The 13,924-nt window shown below is 47.0% G+C and overlaps 1 protein-coding gene across 4 annotated transcripts in view; it reads right to left on the bottom strand.

The window, feature by feature from the left end:
• The window catches only part of JAK1 (Janus kinase 1), a 490,769-nt gene that overhangs the window by 147,605 nt on the left and 329,240 nt on the right, over window positions 1–13,924 (bottom strand). The gene's annotated exons all lie outside the window — the stretch shown is intronic.

The raw sequence follows: 13,924 nt of genomic DNA, 5'->3' as shown, positions 1-13,924 counted from the left end.
CTTTTTCGAGTCCGACACTTTTTTCAGCTCCAAATGGTGCTTCGGATCTGGTGGTTTTTTGGTGCCGGAAGCTTTTGGTTGCTCCGAAGTTGGCTTGGGTGCCGAAGGAACTGGGTGTTATGGCGCCGATGGCTTTGGTGCAGTAGTAGATGTTTTTTTTCTGTGCCGGTAATTGTGTGCCGGCACCGAGCGGGGTCGACTCGAGCCAGAGTCTCTCGAAGGCCTTATCGACTTCTTGGCCGAGCCCGAAGGTGGGGCCGTGGAAGTATTGTCTCGGTATGTACCCGAGCCCGAGGGCGGAGGTGTGACTGTAGCCTTTTTTGTGGGTGTTGAGGAAGTGTGGGGGTCGACGATCTTTCTTACGACCCGCTGCGCTGGAGTCAGGTCCTCGACATCTGAATCTTCTGCCTCCGATTCGCTGTCGACGTCGTGTTCTTCTGGGACGTCGACGCCTTCTTGGAAAATGTCATCCGGAACCGGAGCCGAAGATCTTTGAGCCATGGCTCACCTGGCTCTCCGGTCCCTGATAGTCTTTTTGGAGCGGAAAGAGGCACAGGATGAACAGTCCTTGGCCTCGTGCTCCGGAGAGAGGCAGAGGTTACAGACCTCGTGGAGGTCGGTGTGGGGAAACTTCGACCCAAATTGAGGACACCTTTTAAATGGCCTCCTTTCCATTAGCTGGAGTCGAGGCCTAGTTGGGCCAGAAGGCCGTATTCGACGACCGGAATAGATGTCCTTGGAGTCGAAGAGTTATGTCGACTGGAAAATGCATTGAAGAGTATTTTCTTGATGTCGATGAAGATTGCGCGTCGGCGGTAAATCGGTTCCAACGCGGAGCGCTGGAACCACATCCGAGCCCGGTGGCGGAAAAAACTATCTAGGGGTGGAGCCGATGCCCATGCGCAGTATCACCCAAGGGAGGAGTCACCTATCCCGTGACTTCCAAAGACTCTCTACAAGAAAAACCAACTGCAAACATCCGGGCCCAACACTAGGTGGCCATCTATGCACAGTGTGCAATCTGCAGCTCATATGCCTCGAACAGAAGTTTCAGCTTCTAAACTGGCCTTCAGTTCTGCAAGAATTATCGAGTCTACAACTTAAAATGCCAATTTTATTGTGGGAAACTGATCCTGTAACCGCCTGATGCATCCAGAATATGAGAACAGCAAGGCTGATTAGGGACTACAGAGGTGCAAGAAGCCATCGTAGAAAGCCAGGCTGACAGACTCATGCATAAGTGAAGTTTTGAAAAACAACCTTGGGTAGGTACACTTTCTGATGCCAATAAACCTCTATGCGGACGAGCATACTCACAATAGAGCCAATCCAAACTGTAATCTTGTGAGGAAAACACCAACTCCCAAGACAAGCTCTTATTTATAGCAGTAGGTGCAGTTGTGTAACAAGTCAGGAGGGGGCGCACCTGCAAAGCAAATGGAGATGGCCCCCCATGCTTCGGAACCAGTCAGGAGCTCTCAACTGGTGTCCGTGCATAGTGCTGGAGGGTGCTGCTGGAGTCAGGGGCTGCGGGGGCTATTGTTACACCACTGAGTAGGTGTCGAATCATGTATTTGGGAACATGGTTGATGATGTACTTCGCTCTCAGGAGTGGTCTTGATCAAATGTCACAAAGCATCTTAGGGCTCTAAGTATCATAGCTTATCCTTACGGCTCTTGCCCCTATTATCCCTCCCGGAGTAGCATAAAGAAAAAAAAAAAAAAAAAAAAGGGGGAAAAAAACATCACACATATCGGGAGATGGGAAAATAAATTTAATTTAAAACAAGCATTGAAAATGCAATAGGTCTCGCAGCATTAGAGTTAGTGCTTTTAGAATTGTTTATGGTTTTTTTTTGTAAATCTTTAGCATTTTTGTTTCCTGTAGCCAATGCTAAAGAATTTAAAAAAAAAAAAGCCATAAACATTTCTAAAAGCTCTGAAATGCAGTCTGAAATGCTGGATATATATTCAGTACAGATACACTATATTGTTAATGAAGACATAGGATATAATATGTTGTACTGTATACACACAATTAGATGGGAACGTGCTGTGTGTGTCAGCGATTGAAAGAGACTGCACTCAGAGTTGCTGTGCGCATCAGCGAAAAGATTGCAGAGTAGACACGCAATACTTGTACTAAAGTGTTGTGCGATTGTACTGTAGGCACGCAATTTAAAATCCAGCTAAACGCGTCAGCAGAGTTGCTGTGCGCATCAGCGAGTGAACTGTAAACTAGACACGCAGTTTTAAAATCAAGATGTGCGTATCAGCGAAAAGATTGCAGGGTAGACGACCAAATACTTGTACAAAAGTGCTCTGCGTGTCAGCGAAAGAACGTAAAAGTCTGCACTGGGCACTGCTGTGCGAGTCTGCAAGAAAGCATGGAGCTGCTGTGCGCATCAGTGAGTAAACTGTAAAGTAGGCACGCAATTTAAAATCCAACTGTGCGCGTCAGCGCCGCGGAGTTGCTGTGTGCATCAGCGAGTGAACTGTAACTTATACACACAATTTTAAAATCAAGCTGTGCGTATCAGCGAAAGGATTGCAGGGTAGACATGCAAATACTTGCACAAATGTGCTGTGCGTGCCAGCGAATGAGCATTAAAGTGCACACAGCGTCGCTGTGCGCGTGAGCGATAGAGCATGGAGCTGCTGTGTACATAAAATGGATACAAAGCTGGTGTGCACGTTAGTATTGGCACAAAGCTGTTGTACACGCTGTTGTCCGTCTGTAAAGGCTGCTGGGTGTGTCAGCCAAGGAGAATGAAGCTGGTTTGCGCGTCAAGGTTTCTAGGTGCGCAATCAAAGAGCAACGTCGGGTCAATGCGTTGCACGTTGCGTTCCAATGACGAATTTCTGGAATGCCACAGTTATATGGAGAAGTCCTAAAGTTCACAGAGGAAAGCACAGTGCCAGCACGAGGACGGGCAGTCACGAGCAGGTAGTTAAAGAAATAACATGGAACCACCCGGACAGCGGTAAAGTTAACAAGTGAAAGCGGGATGTAAGTAGGGGGGAGGAGAAGTCTGGGCAGGCAGGATGACTCAGGGGAGGGGGCGGAGCGGGGCAGAGCGGCATGTGGGTGTGAAGAAGCCGGGCCTTTGAAGTGAAGCTAAGCTTCACTTCAAAGGTGTCGGAGGAATGCGGGCGGCTGTGCACGCGCTTTTAAGCTCAATGCACATGCGCATTGAGCTTAAAAGTCACGGGCACTGCAAGGAATCGCCACGATTCCTTGCAAGTTGGATAAAGAGTGGATAAGCCCCCATAGTCTCGCAAGCTCGATGCGCATGCGCATCGACAGGCGAGACCTAAAAAAGGAGCAGGGGGAGGAAAGAAGAAAAAAAAAAAAAAAGAATTTTTTTTAATAAAGTAAACAAACAAATAAATATATCATTTTTGCACAAAAAAGGGTAAGCTGAGCTTATCCATATAGGTATACACACTTAAAGTAGAATCACATTTTTGGTGCCTACCTTTTGTTATTTTTGGAGGGAGTATCCGACTGGGTACGGAGAGCTCTCACATGGCGACATGATCGCCAAAACAGGTATGGGGGGTGTTCCTCGGGGGGGTGGGTGGGAAGCTGGGGGGTGGCAAGGTTGAAAAAATGGAAAAAATAATCCTCATATATATAACAGAACACTATACTTACTGGGCGCTGGTACGCGCCTTTTTCTCTAGAAATCGGTTCTTATGGCCAATATGACACATAAGTTAAAAGTTTTTAGTTGGCATGTAAATGGATTGAGGGATAGGAGAAAGGTACACAGGGTAACAGATTATTTATACAATTCAGGAGCACACATTTGCCTACTGGAGGAGACACACCTAGAGAAAGCAGAATGTAAGACGGCATTTAAAAAATGTAGGTGGATCCAGGATATTCTCTGTTCTGAACAAAGTGGTAGCACAAGAGGGGTGGCTATATTAATCAGAGCTAATGCAGGGATTAGGGTATCGAGGTGCGAAACGGACCATTCTGGGAGATGGTTGGTGGCTTCGTTAACAGCAGGACAAACTCCCCTCACTTGTGCAGTTTAATTTGGGCCTAATCAGGACGCGCCAGGGGCCCTCACGAAACTAAAAAACAGCCTAGTAGAGACGGACGGACCGGTAATTATAGGGGGTGATTTTAATCTGATATTTGATAAAGATCTAGATCGCACCTCCAAAGTTAGATTCACTCCTCCCCAAAAGTCCAGACTGGAACTCAAGAACATTATGAGGGATTTTTACCTCATAGATATCTGGAGGCTCAAAAACACAGGGAAAAGGGAATATTCTTTTTATAGCAGAAGACATGGTCATCACTCAAGGATAGATTTTTTTCTACTCGATAAAACCCTTTTTTCGGCAGTAGACACCATATCTTACGCCCCGGCTATCCTGTCCGATCATTCTGCTGTCGAGATAGTAATTCGACTTAAACAGCAGATCCAGCAGAGAAGGTGGACCTTAGACAGAACACTCCTTCTGGAAGAGGCAGTTAAGCAAGATCTGGCAACTCAGTCAGAAGAGTTTTTTAGGACCAATGTTGGGTCAGCAAGCAAACAGATAGTCTGGGAAACATATAAAGTCTTCATAAGAGGCTGGTTGAGCACCCTGACGATTAGGAGGAATAAGCTTTCAAGAGAGAAGAAGGAAGACCAACTTCTGAGACTTAAATTAAAGGAACAGGAACTCCAGAAGGCTTCCTTAGGCCAGTTAGAGACTAGACTCACTCTACAAAAAGAACTCGATATCCTACGGGCGGAATATCAAGCAGAGCTAGACAGAACCTTGAAGCACAGGTGGGATGCGAGTAAACTCCAATCCTTCTCATACGGGGAGAAATGTGGTCGTCTCCTGGCGTGGAAGACCCGAGTGGATAAAACTAGGAATCAGATCGATAGCTTATCCAAGGCCAGTACAGGGGAAACCACATACGATGATGATCTCATTAGAGAGGAAGTCAAAACCCATATGCAATCCCTGTATAGCACTACTCTGCCCCAGAGTGGACGACAGGCTGGAAACTGGTTAAGTAAAGTCCAGCTCCCCGAATTATCAGAGGCAGACAGATCTTTCCTTAGCTCCGAGATAAGGGAAGGAGAGGTAAGGGCTCAGACCTTAAAAATGGTTAATGGCAAAGCGGCAGGTCCCGATGAGCTTCCGGTAGAGCTGTACAGGACCGTTATAGATCAAATTGTTATAAGCTTAACGATATTATTTAATGAAATCCTGCTACGGGGAGAGCTGGCTCCTAAGTCTTGGGCGGAGGCCACAGTCACTCTAATACTGAAACAGAATAAAGATCCTCGCAAGGTAGAGTCGTATAGACCTATCTCTCTACTAAATGTAGATTATAAGATCTTCGCAGGGGTATTAGCAACAAGACTGGCCAAGACAATCAAATCCATTGTCCACTGTGACCAAAGGGGGTTTATCCCTGAGCGGCAACTCAATGAATTAACTTTCCAAGTCATTGCTGCAATAGATGTCGCCATTGAGAAAAAGCTGCCCCTGACTATTGTAGCTGTCAATGCTGCTAAAGCATTCGACCAGGTATAGTGGGAATATCTATGGCTGGCTCTGGCAAAATTCGGTTTTCCCGTTAATTTTATAACCGCGATTAAATCCCTATACCATGCACCACTAGCTAAAATTTTAGTCAATGGCTCTCTCACAGATCAGATATGTATAGCTCGAGGAACCAGACAGGGCTGTCCCCTATCCCCTCTTTTATTTGACTTGTATATTGAGCCTTTTGTTTGCTTACTTAGATCGGACCCTCTTATCAAATCATTTAAGATTGCTGACCTGGAATTAAAATTTGCACTCTATGCTGACGACCTGTTGATGTACACCTCAAACCCGGGAGCAGCCATTCCTAGACTAATACAACTAGCAGAAAGTTTTGGCGAGATCTCTGGGTATTCAATCAACAAGGATAAAACTGAGATCATGGAATGGAATCAGGGGGTAGCCACGGCAGGTTGTAGGACAAAAATGAGATATCTGGGAGTACACTTAGTCAAAAAAATTGAGGACATCCCAAAAGTCAATCTGGACAGGGTTATAAAAGATACTACAGCCTTACTTCATCGCTGGTCATCTCTCCCATTAAATATCTTTGGGCGGGTGAACCTACTCAAAATGATTATCCTCCCTAAAATCACATTTCTATTTAATTCAATACCCTTATCCTTTCCCTTGATAACAATTAAGAAGCTACAAGGGAAATTGGGATCCTTTATCTGGAACACGAAAGCCCCTCGAATAGCTTGGAAGAAGCTTAGAAGAAGCTTAAAGACTGGAGGATTAGCCTTCCCTGACCTACACATCTACTGCCATGCCTTTCACTTCAAACATTTTAGACTTATGGCCGGCAAAACTGACCAAACCTCCATGGGTTTATTATTTCTGGCACTATTGCAGGATATCCCCCAGGGACAGGACTCTTTCTTGTTTAAGTTTGGGGACCCAAAATTCTTCAAGAAGGTCAGGCTTAAGACTCTGGGGACCGCGATCAGAAACTGGGTATTTGTCAGGAAGAGGCCTAATATCCCCTACTATGCAGAGCAGGCCCCGATATGGGATTCCCCTGGGACACCAGCCTGTCTTGACGACCAACTGTCTCAACCACTGAAGGCAGCAGGACTGGAACACTGGGGGGACCTACAGGAAGGAACCCAGCTCCTGACATGGGACGCTCTCTCCAATTTGACAGAGGGATCACTCACCAGGTTCAAGTACTACCAGCTGTCTGGTTGGTGGTCAACCAGAAGGGAGGGCAACAAAACCCCAAACCCAAGATTCGACGCTGTAACTAGAAGAGGAAGGTGGAAGAGTCAAATTGCATACTGGTATACATCGATGCTTGAGGAGGAGGATGTAACTGAACCTGAATTGGAAAAACTCTGGATGAATAAGTTAAGTACGGATATTATTAACATTAGAAACTGGTGGCTTGACTCCTTTGCTATTCTACATTCAGTAGTTAAACCCGCAACGTTAAAAAGAAATCATCTATATACTATGTATCGGGTTTATATAACTCCTAAGAAATTAGTGAAGATCACCAAGCTAGAGCATTGTTGCCCGAGATGTAGCTATCCGGAAGCTGACGATGTTCACATGTTTGCTGACTGTCCCGAATTGAAAGGTTACTGGGAGAAAATCACCGATTTCCTGGGAGAGGTTCTAGGGGTCCCCTTGGTAATAACTACAACTACCATCCTGACGGGGCTGGGTATGGGCTATAACATCAATGACCCCTCTACAAAACTTGTCTTTTATGTCATCCTCCTTGCAAGGCGAGAAATATGTAGAGCTTGGAAGGACATAGCCCCTCCCACCTTCCCATGCTGCTTACGACAAATCATCCTTACCAGTAAGTCCGACTTGGCATGCGATCCCACAAGTTTGGTTAGAATCTGGGTGGCCCTCGAGGCATGGCAACACAGTTGATTGGTTTTCCAATGATTTATCTGGAGCCTTGCCGGTTCCCTTGACTCCAAAGTAGCACGGGGCACCAGTAAAACTGTGAAACGGAGTATGGATGGGAAAGCAGTGGCTACTTGAGGGAGTAGGTTCACCTATCCCACTTTTTTTTTTTGTTCAAATCTGTTTTTATTGTGAACACAGCGATAAGCCTACAACCCCATTTCAGGGCCGGCCGCGCAGAGAAAAAAAAGACCAGTGAGCAGTATTAACCGGGGGAGGTGGAACCGTTAACACAGCGCTCTGCCTACAACCCCTGGAGGGGCCGGCCGCGTGGCTTAGGGGAGAGTATAACAAGAGGTGGTCAGATGACGGCAATGTGTCGGTGTGCGGGGGAGGTGCGTACGTAAGATAGAGCAATGGTGCCACATTTTCAAAGGCCCAACAGGGGCCGAACAGCCCCAAAGAGGGGTGGAAGCCAGAGTGGCAAGTAGGAAAGAAGAAAAGTCAGAAGAGGAGTGAGTAGTAGCGAGGTGGAGAGGGATCCGGGGGGCGTGACTGCAGTCGCCAATATGGGATGGAAAGCGCAAATCGGCACTGGGGGAAGCGATTAGGTGGCTAGCCTGTTTGGGTCAGCAGGGATGAGGGCATCCTCAAACAATTGCAGGGCGTGGAGCCTGGGAGGCATGTGGCGGGCATAACTGATGGAGCACAGGTAGCGCACGAGAGGGTCCCACACTGCCTTGAAGCGTATCCCCCGTGATTGTATCCGCACCGTGAGTAGCTCCATAGTCAGGACGTGCCAGAGGCGCACGAACCAAGAGGCTATCGGCGGTGCCTCAGTCCGCTTCCAGTATAGAGCAATGAGTTGCCTGGCTGCGCCCAACATGTGAAGGGAGAGGATCCAGTCGCTGCGCGTGAGGGCCCTAAGTGTGGGGGGTCGAATGCCCAGCAGGAGTGTGCAAACCTCTTCAGGGAGGGGAAAACCCAGCACCTTCTTAATGTGACTAAGGACCTCCTTCCAAAAGACAGCTAGGGTAGGGCACGACCACCAGATGTGTACGAAGTCACCAGTCGCAGTGCCACACCTCCAGCACAGTGGCGAGGAAGTGGGGAACATTTTGCTGAGTCTCAGGGGAGTGTAGTACCATTGTGTTAGCATCTTGTACGCGTTTTCCCTCTGTGGGATGCTGCGGTAGATTTTGGGGATGTCGTTCCAGAGCCGAGTCCATTGAGATGGCGTGATATCAGCGCCAGTCACCGACTGCCACTGCCTCTGATAAGGATGCGCAGGCGGAGCGACGGGGTGTTGCAATATGTTGTAGATCTGGGAGATGAGCCGTTTCAATCCCCCGAGAGAGCGTGCCAACTTCTCAAACGGGGTGTATGCCCTGGTAGCAGCCTGATACATGTCGTCCCCCGAGAGCCAGTGGCGTAGCTGCGCATATTGTAAGCTAGCGGTGAGAGGAAGGCCAAATTCGTCTCTGCAGTCCAGCCACGATTTAGGCGACCCACCAAGAAAAAGATCTCCTACGACCCTGCAGTCTCCTTGAGTCCAACTCTCGAAGGCCCTGGTCTGGGCTGCAGGGGGAAAGTGCGGGTTACCTGCAATGGGGGTGTGCGGAGAGGGGAACGTGGTGAGGCCCTTGGGCACTGCCACTCTGTCCCATACTTCAAGAACCGTCCTTGTGGGGACCGCCATATATGCACTTCTGGAGCGCGCCACACGCGGTAGCCATGGTAGGTCCCATATGGTGCGTCCCGTGACCACTCGGTCCATGTGGAACCAGTGCTTGTCGCTTTCGCGTGCACCCCATTCGATCACGAACCGGAGATGCGCCGCCCAATAGTAGTGGAGGAGATTCGGGCAGGCCAGTCCACCCCTGTCTCTCGGCTCCATGAGGACTTTCTGGGAGAACCGGGGCCGCTTGCCCCCCCATATGAAGGACGTGAGGTCGCGTTGGAGGGTTCTGATGCAGTGAATCGGGATCGGGGTGGGGAGGCACTGGAAGACATACAGGATGCGGGGGAGGATCGACATCTTGACAGCGTTGAGCCGCCCCAGCCAGGAAATCAAAGGCTTCCATTTCCGCAGGTCCGCCAGGACTTCCTTGCGGCAAGAGGCCCAGTTCCTCGGGGACCACGAGTCGAGGTGGGGTGTGAGGTCTAGACCCAGATATTGAATGTGGTCATCCGCCCAACGGTAGGGTGTGACCCCCTTCAGGAGGGAGACCTCCTCTTCGGGGATGGTGAGGTTAAGCGCCCAAGATTTGGTATGATTAATTTTAAGGCCGGACGCCTGCTCAAACAGTGAGAGGGTTTCGTGCACCGCTGGGAGGGAGACCCGAGGATTCGTAAGAGTAAGAATCAGGTCGTCCGCAAATAGCGCAACCTTGTTAGAGCGCCCTCCGTGGGGGATACCATGGATATCAGGAGTGCGCCTAATCAGCTCCGCCAATGGCTCGACCGCAAGAGCGAACAGGAGCGGCGAAAGCGGGCATCCCTGCCTCGTGCCCCTGTGGATCAAGAGCGGCGATGTCAGCTGACCGTTGACCCGAATTCTGGCCTGCGGCCCAAGGTAAGGGGCCATGCACCTGGAGATCATGATAGGGCCAAGGCCAAGTTTCGTGAGGACCGCCCGTAGGAAGGTCCAGTCGACCCGGTCGAAAGCCTTTTCTGCGTCCAGCGAAAGGAGGCAGGCCGGGATTTTCCAGTGGTGCACCTACCTATCCCACTTTTGGTCATGCATAACAACAAGGGCCGGATCAGGACGACCAAACAGCGCAAAGGTTACCAGTTTCCCATCAAGACTTCCAATAATGGTATATGAGGATTACCCAAAAAAGTAAAAAATAAAAAAAAATAAAAAAGGAGTGGTCTTTTTTACAGGGACCTCATTCAAGGAATTTCTTTTGGGTTCCACCTGACACCACTGTTAAGAGAAGACAGGGTTTATTACATATTCAAAAAGTGGTCAATCGAACTCTAGTAGATGTGAGAGCATCTAGAATATGTGAAAAGTCAAGTAACTCCTAGGTTGGGTTTAACAAAATAACATTTATCCACAGAAATGTCATCTGAGCATTTCCGTCAACTCTGGCTTCTTTATTATTGCAATAATACCCTTGAAATGGATTTACTGACTTTGAAATCACCGCTCTGTAATCTCCTTTAGCGGTGTGCTTTATAGAGGCATACTGAGTGATATCCTGCCCTACTATGTCGTTTTTTACACGATAGCATCGGAGGCAAGCTAAAGCCTGCTGTGTTATTCTGTGCCTGATGCAGGAGAAACCTTTGATGTATCCTCACTTTGACTGAAGGTCTGTCATTCAAACCTCATTCGTTCTGTTTAGAGAGGATCATGGATGTTTTTTAAATATGCATCCAAAGCTCTGTCAGCTTGAGTTGTTAGGAAGTGGTTCCAACGGGCAAGAATTGAGATGTAGGGAGAAGGTTATGGTTCTCTGAAAGTTGGATACCACTTTAGCAATGAATTGCAGATGTCCAGTTGTTTGACTCTCAGTCCCCCTGCCTCATTCACAGAGGGAAACTGGTTAGGAATCTGATGGCAGAGTTTCAGCCAACTTGGCTATTGGAAATGCCTTCCTAATAGGCCATTTGCAGCAGGACTGTTTCTCCATGGCATTACTTAGGGCTGAGCTTACAATGCTATTTTTTCCTGCCATTCATTGTGGCCATGGGCAGAAAAAGCTATAATTGTCCTCATTTACAGGGCAAAGACTCTCAGTGCATAAGTGACATCTTGTTATATATTTGTAAAACAAATACATACTACAGGGCTCTGCCTTTGTAAAACTAAAAACAAAATCCTGTATAGCAAGATTAGGTAGTAGTGTTCGCAAAGGAAACGTCCGCACTATTTAAAAAAGCATCAGTTTATACTGCAAAAAATTGAAGGCGTGATATATTATTAGGGATTCATATGAATTTGGGTGCTAAAGAGCCTCAAGGCACCTACTACCTCAAGGTGCTCGTTGTTGCGGGTGGTCGAGCAAGTGACTGAGCTCGTTCGTTGTTTTTCAGAATGCGACTTATCATGGTTGCAACTCTCAAAAGGTCTTAAATTGTGGACAAGTATTGTTTACGAAACGGCGTCAGACGCATTGGTCTCGGAACTAACAGAGCCGTTTATTAATGTATGACGTTAAGAATTTCACTTGTGGACCACTTATTTGAATCGGATAACGAAGGGGCCTAATAGCTACACCTATAGCTGTGTTTAACACTTCGATTCCGATACACTAATTGGGTGTGGCGGTTCCATCACAATTTGGATATTTTGTCGAATCAGCAATGTGGCAATATATTCCTTGAGCGTATTCACTCCTCGTATTTATTGAGGCCTTGATGAAGTCTCTGTGTGAGACGAAACATGTGTTGGCGATTTACGTGCTCGGAGATCTTTTAAAGAAATTATGAACATTAATAAAGAATGACCTCTGAAGAGGACTCTCTCTGGAATTATTGTGGATTGTTTTGATCCCTGCTCACTCATTTTCTATACGACTTTGTTCTTATGCTGTGTATAGTAGTGAAATTTGTCTACTGAGTGTACATTATTCTAGCCAAGACTCAAATATTTTGACTGTAAGGTGTGCTGTAATTAGAAACTCATCCCCAATTTTCATAAAAACAAAATCCTGGCCTGCCTATGTAGCAGGAATCTTATATAACCAGCCAGGTTAGGGCATTTGATGTCCCAGGAGCTTGGCAGCCCATCTCGTCAAGGCCAAAGGAGGCCCTTATTCTCTAAAAGTGGTTCTAAGTAAAAAGAAGTGAATAACTCATTCACACGTTTGGTGCACTCAAATTCTGCAAGTACTAAATTTCCCTTCTGTAGTAGCACCGGTTATCTGACAAGGGGAAACTGTATTAACAGTTATTTCAGAAAAATCTTCAATTAAAGACTCTGTAAATAGAGATTGATCATCTGGCTGTTATCTTTCCTTAGCTATTGTAAAGAAGTGACCACATTTTATGACAGACTGAGATACCCCCTAAAGCTGCTAGAGATTGTGATACAGGAATGAAGGAAGTACCTTTCCATCTGTTACTGGATTACCAGTAGCTTCAATTGCAGTCCAACAGATATGCAGAGTGTGTACAGGGCACAATGTCGTACTGTGGGCGTCAGTTGGTCTCTTGGGGTTCACAGTTTCTCCTATACTTCCTACAACCTTTTCCCCCTGGGGTACTCTCACAAACATCTGGAACGATACAGCTCCAGGTGCTCTCCTGTGTGGTAGTGGGTCCGTAGTTGTCCCAGCATTTAGCAGAGACGCGCATGTCTTCTGGAAATCTGGAGTGCTGCTGGTAATTTACAACAATTCAACAGTCATAGCTTTAGCCGCTTAACCGTGGCGGCCATTCCGCAGCGGTGTGGAGGTTTAGCGCAGTGGGCGGGGCCGTGTCGCCCAACGGACGTGCACAGAACTACGAAGGTAGAGCACATGACGGCCTTTGGCCGACACAAGCAGCGAAGGGTTAAAGTGATAAAAATGAGGTATATAGTAAATGTCAGCATTTGAGTTGTGTATGACTAAAGGCCTGGTTCAGAGTTTGGTGGAGAGAGTACTCCATCACAACCTGATCGAGTACCCACTCTGCCAAACTACAGGTCCGCCTGCCTGATTTAGAGATGGGTGGACCGATAATATGTCAACAAAGGACCTTTCTTCATCTCAGTCATACCCTCCAACAGCTCAACGGAGTACAGGTCATTGGAGGATAGTCATCTGACCGTCCACCCAATTTAGAGGGGGGCGGTCTGATGTTTATTTTACTGTCCTAACTGGCACTGTGAAAATCAAAAAAATACTCCCACACACTTACACACCGTGGGAGGAAACATCTATGTTGTGGGGGGTTATTTGTTTGACCTTTTTCAAAAACAATCTCCCGCTTCAGGAGTTTTGAAAAAAAAGTTCACCTTTGTAAAAATTGATGGCCTGAGTCTGTCTAACTTTTACAACATTGACAAACTGCGATTACTGCAGTTAATTCCACTTTTATGAGAGGTCTGCGGGGTCGGCTAGTTTTTTTATAAGTTTGAGGGACGGGATGTCTGTCAGGGCAACCAAGCAATTTATTCCGTCACCCTTACATACATTACTCTGTCAACCAAACTCTACAGCAGGACCTAAGTTTCTGAATACAAGCATCATGTAGAACTACGGGGCTGAGAAAGTCCAGGAATTGGCAGAGATGATAGACGCTTAACATCACCAGTTCAATCACTGTTTTCTGATTTATGTGCTCAATTACCTTAGCTATAGGTTAGGTCGAAGTTATTTTAGTCTTTTCTGAACTGCTTAATATCCTGAAAATGGTCTTTTATTCCTTACGAACTAAGATTGCCATTAATTTTTTGGACAGTGTTTAAGCTTTCCTGCTAGCAAGGCAGGGACATTTCCAATAAAAGTGCTTCGGTTGATATGGCAGGAGTGCTTTCAGCAACAATGCCTAGTCAGCT

The sequence above is a fragment of the Lissotriton helveticus genome, chromosome 1_2, assembly GCF_964261635.1.
Source record: "Lissotriton helveticus chromosome 1_2, aLisHel1.1, whole genome shotgun sequence".
In the NCBI taxonomy this organism is placed as follows: domain Eukaryota; kingdom Metazoa; phylum Chordata; class Amphibia; order Caudata; family Salamandridae; genus Lissotriton; species Lissotriton helveticus.
Note: the sequence above shows the minus strand (reverse complement) of the source record. Positions and strands in the feature narration are given on the sequence as shown.